We start from the raw sequence: 9,194 nt of genomic DNA on the forward strand, positions 1-9,194 counted from the left end.
AGAGAGAGAGAGAGAGAGAGAGAGAGAGAGAGAAAGAAAGAAAGAGGGATAGATGTTTTCTTTTCTATCAATTTTTGTTACGTTTTTCTTTTTTGTTTTTTTTTTTTTGCTGCTTTCAAGAATTTTTATATCAAATACAACGCAAGACCTGTAACGCGAACTAAATATTTCTTTCTACTTGTTCACGTTTACTGCGACGAAAAAATTCTCCCCCTCCTCCTCCTCCTTCCTCATCCTTTCGCAAAAAAACATAAAAAATAAAAATTAACCAAAATTCATTTGCGACGCATAAACGAGCGCGCAAATTTGAATTAACTCGAAAATCACGATTTTGCTGAGAATTAACTCGTGCGAGGAAAAAACAATATATTATATTTATATATTTTCAACGTGCACATATTGCGAGACAGTTATTTTTTTCTATATACACGAAATTTATTTCAATTACAAATTTATTTATCCTGATATCCGAACAAAGTAAATCCTTTTTTCATTATTTCGTTAGCAGCAAACAAAAAAATCCGATTTCGGAGGAAATTAATTTAACACGATTTCGACAGCGATTAGATTTTCATTTTTATTCGTCTATTTGGTGTGCGTTTCAATTATTTTATTAATATAATTGAAAAAAATGTTACGTTTTCATTATTTCAGTATAAAATTGTTTTGCCTTATAAGAGAATATCATTCCTCTATTGCATATTTTGGATATCTTTCATTCTCATTAAAAATTGTAGAATATTCTGAAAAACAAAGTTTCATTTCAATGAATTAACTAATAGGAAAGAATATCTTATATGTTAATAACTTCCCAACAGAGTTTTAGATTTTTATTTTAGAGATAGAGAGAGAGAGAGAGAGAGAGAGAGAGAGAGAGAGAGAGAGAGAGAGAGAGAGAGAGACAAAAAAAAGGAAAAGAAACTCACTTACTTGGTTGTTCGTTTGCAAGCTAATTCGCGAATAAACAGTCATCGTACTTGTTCCGGGCCAACTGGAACTTTTTCTTCTCCCATATGACTTGTAACTTTTATGAAAGGGATTTAAAGTTTCCCGCGTTCGCGTAATGGCCGTACAAACGAGAAATACGAAAGTATGGCAGTAAAGTGGTCGGTAACCGGTAAATACGCGACGGACTGTATACCACTGTTTACTTTTCTATATTTGGAAACTCTCTTTTAGTATGTACTTGTTGTTTTGTTTTTTTATTCCACCTCTTGCTCCTCCACCTCGTTCTCGTTCTCCTTCTTTTTCTCTTTCTTTTTTTCGACTATGCAAAGTAAGAGGATATTTCAATTAAATTACGGACTTTTGCATGTACGAGTAAATACGAGGCAGTTGCATCCGAATATTTTTCTATTTCATCGAGTATTTGCTAAATAGATATATATATGATAGACGGAAATTCGATTGGTCGGTTTAAAGAAAATCTACGTAAAAGAAACGAAATAAGGGATACGTATGGTACCTTATCATTGTCGACCAGAACCCACTTTTACAACTAGCTTCGTTTTTATTGTGTAGCTGACCAAACGAAAAGTTCGACACTCGAGCTAGAGAAAGAGAGAAAGAGAAAGAGAAAGAGAAAGAGAAAGAGAAAGAGAAAGAGAAAGAGAAAGAGAAAGAGAAAGAGAAAGAGAAAGAGAAAGAGAGAGAGAGAGAGAGAGAGAGAGAGAGAGAGAAAGAGAGAGAGAGAAGAGTTCTAGGACTCTAGTGGAAACGGAAAATCTTCTTGAAAGGATTTGCAAGAAGAAGGTCCTCCTATACTATTGCACAGACCTCGAGAACCCAGAATCGATCGAGAAGAACGGAAATGGAATAAGAAGATCGAGTTAATAGATTGCAAAATGCAAATCGTATATATATACCTACTCTTACGTCGTTCTTATTTCGTTGAAAAAATACTTAGGTAAATGTCTCCCTGTTTTCTCCTTATTTCTTCGAATCCTTTATTCAAACTTGCATTATTTAAACGTTTGTCTAAGAAGAAACTCTCCTCTTATCTATCCCATCGAATTTATCTTTCTATTAGACGGTGGAGTTGTGATAACATTTAACACGGATTAGTACTTACTCGAAAATAATTTATTTGAATATAACTCCGTAAAGGATTTTGTTCATGTTTGTAATTATTAATGTTTATCGAGAATATTTTCTTACTGTGAAATTAGAAAAAAAAAAGAAAAAACCAACACTTGTTATATTTCCTTTTATCTTCTTATTTTCGATAACTCATTTAAATTCGTCGTAGTTCTTTAGGGAAAAAATAGGGTAAAATAAAATTAGGTTCGTTTGCAGAAGATAGGGGAAGGTAAAGAAAATAGAAGAGAAAGAAAGAAAGAAAGAAAGAAAGAAAAAAACAAAACAAAACAAAAAATAAAGAAAGAAATAAATGGAAAGAGAAAGAGAATGATCATTATTCACCACGTGAATGGGTTACCCGATGATAACTCCTCTTTTTAAACGCAGCTGGTACTTAATAATTCTGTGCTTGTTAAAGGATACGAGCTTGCACACCCCAGACCCCCACCTACCCCCTCCTACCCCCGAACCTAGCTCAACGCCACTTTGTAATCTTAAATTCTTGCGGGTATTTTATTAACGCGAGTTGTTGCTACGACAGTGAGCAAAATGGCATAGGCACGTGACTGGATTTTCTCTCATACTCTTTTTCTATCTTTCTTTCTTTCTTTCTTTCTTTTTCTTTCTCAAAAAAAAAGGAAAAGAAAGAAAGAAAGAAAGATAATTTTGTCGAATGATTTGACGATTATTTTACATGAAATAATAATTGATAATGAATAATATATTAAAGAGAGAAGGTACAAATATGAGACAGGATTAGTAATACGAGACAACAACGTTATTTGATCTTTATATAATTTTCATAGGTTTGGTTATGATTGTACATTATGTATTATAACGACTTCATTAATCTGTTTAGCATTTTAACTGCAACGTCACTCATATTTTGGTGTTACGCTTATATTGACTACTTTTACGAAAGATAATAAATAGATATTTGAAAGTATATTTCACGGGGATATTAAAGAGACACTCTAATAAATTATCATAAAAACAATATAAAGATATGGCTTATATTTAGAAAATTATTTTTCGTATGCATATTACACAAATATATCTATAAAGTATTTTCATTTATTTGTTGCTTTTTTTTTCTACCGTACTTCTCGTATTATATTCTCGTAAAATATTCTCGTAAAATATTCTCGTAATTTCGTTAAGATTTTAATTCTCAATTATTAATTATTTTTGTTTTAAAATTTTTCCCGTTAACTATTCTGGCTCGTGGATTATTTTATTAATCATTTAATCAAATGTTTAAGCAGATAATTATTTTAATCAATGATCTCTAATAATCCTTTGCACTTTTTTATGTCGAGTAATAAAAAGTAATTAAAATAAATAATGAAATAAAAGTAATGCATTTTCTTGCAATATTTTTTTATTTTTTTTATTCGTTATATTAAATAACATCAAATATTTCTAATAAATAAAATCGCGCGATAGTGTGTGTGAAGTAATAAATTTATAATACTTAATAATTATATTATATCAAATTCAGCAAAAAGATTTTGCGGATTTGATTCGATTCTATCTCGTTAGAGATAATATCGCTATATTCTATTGTTTATTTTATTCATTCAGGATAGAGTCTTCTTGTTTTATCGATTAAATTCATTTAATTGACAGTGCAATTAATTAATTCACTTTGTTTCTGTTCGCGTTTTGCTCGAATTACTGGCGACGAAATTCAGCATTAATTTACTTGATTTCATTGAGAAAAACATGTAATATTTTCTTATATGCATTGCCTGGTATTTAATTAATCTAATTACAATTTATTTCGATATAAACAGTAAATAAGTAAAAAGAAAAAAAAATACAAGGCCATTCTCATGACGTATAAATTCTAACAATTAAATGGTTATTCCAAGTCCTGTGCTTTCATAACACAACAGCCAATTTAATAAAAATTTTATAATTTATTTAGCGTGAAAGTAACGCTGTCTCGTATTACTACCCGAATTTCTTTTAATTCATATCTGCCTTCATTTAGAAGGAATAAAAGAGTCAAAAGTTTCGACAAGTTCATAATATTGATCTTTGCATGGCACATTTCTTAAATTTCTTTATTACATGATTTTATTAATTACTACATTGAGTCCTTTTATATTAAAAAATAAAACAAATAGGTATCTCATATTCGAGCCATCTCTTTTTATACATCAATTGTTTATTTGTTAACGTACTGAGAATTTTCAAATCAATCTTTTTCTTTTCCTTTTTTTAATATTTTTCTTTTGATCGATCACAAAATAATATTTGACATAACGTTTGAATATATATATATATATATTTTGTTTTTTTCAAAACCACTGTAGCATAGATGGATGAAAAATATCGGATAAATCTCTTTCAACAAAAAACCAAGGGACAGAGACGTAAATATATGTAGGCATTAGTTGCTAGGTTGTTACAAAACCGTTGTTCGTTAAATATAGCCGCGAAACAATAGTCGTCCATCGTCGTGTCATCGTCGTTTCATCGACAAGAGGATATTTGTGTGTCGTCTCCTATGGCTCATATATTTCTCGGACATATTACCGGTAGCCGGTGTACGACAGGACGCATGTGTTATTCAATGATCACCTAAGCAATTAAGCTGAAGTAGGTACGCGTTTCCTGGGGAGTTATGAGAAATAGATTTCCTGAGGAGACATAACATTTCTCTACTATTAATTAAGAAACATTAGGTACATTTGGAAAATAATTTTATTTTTCTCTAAATTTTTCATATCTTATCGTATCATTAATTAAATTTCCATCAAACTTATAATACACATTAGTTCGGTGTGTTAAGTTTTATACGAGTCGTCCCATTTATCTCGTGCGTTTCAAGTTTCTTGCGTTTATAAAAATTACCATTGAAAATATTGTTTTTAGAAACAAGAAATTCATTAAAATATTGTAATATATTTCGTGTAATCACAAATTTGCATATACAGATTATAAAGGTAACGTGTTACTTTTTTTTTCAAATAGCATCACAAACACACATATTTGGTCATGTAAGATAAAAGAAAAACCATAGAAGAAATTAGAGGTGGACAAGATAAATATCTAACACTTGGTAATAATAATATACAAAAATTAGATAATAAAATTCGTGTATATTATTTCGTATCGTGTTTAGGATGTTTACGCATTCTCGGTAAAAAAAGAAATAGAAAACAGAAAAATGAGAGAGAGAAAGAGAGAGAGAGAGAAAGAGAGAGAGAGAGAAAGAGAGAAATAAAGTTGTGTTTCGTGAGTGTTAGTGGTGGTGATGATGGTGGTGGTAAAAGTGTGGGAGTTAGAGGTGGCTGAGAGATAGATAGTCATATACATTACGGCTAATGGCCTCTGAACCGCGTCTTTGAAGTGGACCTAGGGCTCTTCCTTTCGTCGTGTGTAGCGAAATCAAAAGCCACCGGCCACGCGAGCCAACTCATAACCACTTAGGGCTCGGCTCTCTTTTGCAAAAGGGCGCTGCCCGATCTCTTCTCTCCTCTCCTCCCTTCCTCTTGCCACACCTCACCTCACCTCATCTCACCGCTCTTTCCTTTTTCCCCTTATCCTACACGTATTTCCTGCGATGTAGCCCAACGTACTCTCAACTTTCGTGGAACACGTGCGGTCGAGGTATGCAAACCCGCTTTTCGAGCCGTCTCTCTCTCTCTCTCTCTCTCTCTCTCTCTCTCTCTCTCTCTCTTTTGCTCATCGTCGTCGCCGGTAGGAAACTCGAAACGAAACTCCACCGTAACATTAGCAAGTCTACCTCCCACGTTAATGTCTGTCTCGGCCAAAATTTGAATTTTCGCGCGCGAACTTAACTCGAAAACGATTTGAACATTTTCCCCTAGCTTTTTTCTCTAACTTTTTTCCCTTTCTCATGCTATAGAATACAAGTGTGATTTTTTATTATAAAAAATTATTTTTGCTTTTTTTCTCTTAATACAATAGTTTCTAATGGTACACGTAAATAAATGTATCGTACGAATCAGATAGAAAAGAGAAAAAATATATGATACAAAAGTACAAAAAAATCGTTCCCTGATATTGCGTTTCGCTTTAAAACAAAAAGAGGAAGGGGGAAAGGGATGATTTACTTGAAACGTGAAAGTTGTTAGTAGTATAGGCATTTTTACGGTGTATTGGTAAACGCACGTTTCAGTTGAAGTCGAATAACAGGAAGGAAGAAGGTTAAAGGTGATTTGTGGGCGGGCAAAGAGTGGCGGCTGACGCTCGTGGCGCGGACGAACTGCTTCAAATGGGAAATTAGAGAGAACCCATCGTTGCTTGCTTTTATTAGAAAACCCAAATAAAAATGAGCTACGTGTTGTAGAAGAAGAGGGTAGATTCGAATCTCTAGTGAGAATGAAAAGAGAGAGAAAGAGACTTTGTTTAGTTTTTGCTATGTGCACTAAAGTGTTTCCCATTTATTTGATTTCAATCAAACAAAAATAAAGAAAGAACAAAAAAAAAAAGAAAAAGCTTTGGGGGTTGTTGGTTGTTTTATAAGTATATAAGTAAAGTACTTTGTGCGATTTGTTCGACAAAAGAAAAAACAGAAGAAGAAGAAGAAGAAGAAGATAAAAAGGAAAGGATTAAAAAGAAAAGAATAAAAAATTAAAAAGAAAAGAATAAAGAATTAAATTTATTCCTATCGAGAGAATATAGAAGAGAGCGTTGACTTTTCGATTCTGTTGGGTCTTTCAATAAACGAACTTCTTCCAACGTTCTTTACGAAAAGCAGCAGCAGTAGCAATAGCAGTAGTAGTAGCAGTAGCAGCAGCACCAGCAACCTTCGAGCTTTTCTTTGCAATTCGCTGAGGAGATTTTTACGGGTTACTAGAGGGGAGAAAGAGAGAGAGAACTCGTCACGATTCCATGGAGAAGAAGAAATGTACGAACCGATTCTAACGCAGCAGCTCAGCCTTCTCTCGGACCGGTAATGGTACCGGAAACTACACTTACCACTGCTGTTCCGGCGCTTTGAGCTTTTCTACGTCTCGAGAGAAACGTTCTTATACTTTGGTAACGGCCATTTGCCCTTCGCCGTATCCGAAATCCATGAATCCATGAGTACAACTCCTATACCAATGAGTTCTCGTAATTCTTTCTCGCTTTTTTTCTTTTCTTTTTTTCGTGGGGGGGGGGCAAAAGAAGGGTGGGGGTTCCGAGAAATGAGAGTACACGGAAATTAGAAGAACGAATCGTTCGGAAACGTTTTATCTTTTCTCTATTTGTATTTTTTTTTTTTTTATTATTATTACTCTTTTTTATCTTTTTTTCTTTCTTCCTTCTTTCCTCCTCCCACTCTTTTTCATTTCGAGGATAGTAATCGATGCAAGTTGCAAGCGAGTTATTTCCATTCGTTTTGTTCATGTTTTTTTTTTGTCAAATATACTTTATATATACCCCTATAGGAGGATAGATAGGTATCTTTTCGTTTACTTGAAAATTTATCGTTCGTTGTTCGGAGTCAAGGCAGTCGAGATATTTAATTTTACGTGATTTTACGGTTCTTGCTTCTCTTTGACGCGGACCAACGGTGCATCCAATAAACTTCGAGTAGCGTTTCCCCCTTGCCTTGCCTGTTTCTTTTTTTTTTTTTTGTCTTTCCCGAGAGCCAGATTTCTATTTATTTGGTCAATATTTTGTCGAATATAAATGATCAGTATATTTGAATATTTTGTTTGAGATAAACAAACAGAAAATGAATCAACGTTTTAAATATAATCATTAATCTTGAAAATGAAAAGAACAAAATTGCAAAAAAAGATTTCTTATCGATACGCGATGCGTAACAATATTATTTTTAACTTTTATTTTATCGAATGGTAGAGTAATATTTCGTACATGGGTTTTTTTTTTTTTCTGTTTTCACGTTTCTTGGGATGTTTATCGTTAAAGTAATAAACGTGATAGTTGTGTGTGGTCGTATTAAAGTATTACATATTTCCTGAATTTTCATCGTAATACCAAAAATACCGACATTAATTCGGTATTAATTTATATCATTAACGTTGTACCAGTCATCATCGTACAGGCGCTCGGTTTGCTTATTGATAGTTTTCAATTTAATTTACCGGACGAAATGACGTAAAATTTTATTTCTATGTAAAGTAATTAAAACGTTGACTTATTTTATTCGATGTAAATATAGGAATATAGGTAACATTATAAAAGATAGGGTATACTTTGAGTAGGAGTACATGCATATGTATGCAATTGGAAAGGAGGAAGGAAAGAAGATAGGAAGGAAGGAAATTTCCATCGATCGTTTCCATTTTATGGATGCTCAATGATTACTACTAGAAACTCTGACTGTTCTACAGATACCTCTATCTAACCTATCTCTCCGATTTTGTGTTTTATCTTCGTCTTCGGTCACTTGGGAAATATAAGATGTATCGTCGAATCAGCAACTCTTGTCGTTGCTTCGTGCTAACATCAGCGTTAAATCCATCTATATATTATACATATATATTAGCTATTATCATGTTCGCAAATATATGGTAACTAGTATACGCGCGTACACATTACATTGAGTATATTATAATTAATATAACATAGATTTTTGGACGACAAACTGTGAAAGGAAATGAGATAATTTCTTTTTTTTAAAATCATTCATTTCGTAAGAAATTATTTTTGAAAATATAACAAAATATTTCGGAAATGATTTCTATAACGTAACAAGTTATTACACGCGATTCGCAGGATACTATATGGAAGTTTTAAAATCGTGTTAAATCGTGAATTAATACGGTAGAGATAGCAGGAAAATGCTGTTATCACTGGTATACTTTTGTTTCTTCTTTGTTTTGTCTCTTTTTCTTCTTCTTCTTCCGTTCTTTCGTTCGTTCGTTCGTTATCATCCCTCGATTTCCATTTTTATCTGGTATCTTTCCGTTCGGAATTATATCACGGTCGACTTTTTATCGAGTTTAACGGCTTCTTAATTTTCGTCGCGAACAAATTGGATGATTTCCGGGATCGGATTTACAAAAGTTATATAGCACGCGAACCGTTTCACTTTTCCTTGTGATATCGATTCAACTGGGCCGTTTAAAACGAGAGAGAGAGAGAGAGAGAGAGAGAGAGAGAGAGAGAGAGAGAGAGAGAGAGAG

This window comes from Polistes canadensis, unplaced genomic scaffold (assembly GCF_001313835.1).
Source record: "Polistes canadensis isolate GaletaPanama2010 unplaced genomic scaffold, ASM131383v1 scaffold_297, whole genome shotgun sequence".
Taxonomy (NCBI): Eukaryota; Metazoa; Arthropoda; class Insecta; order Hymenoptera; family Vespidae; genus Polistes; species Polistes canadensis.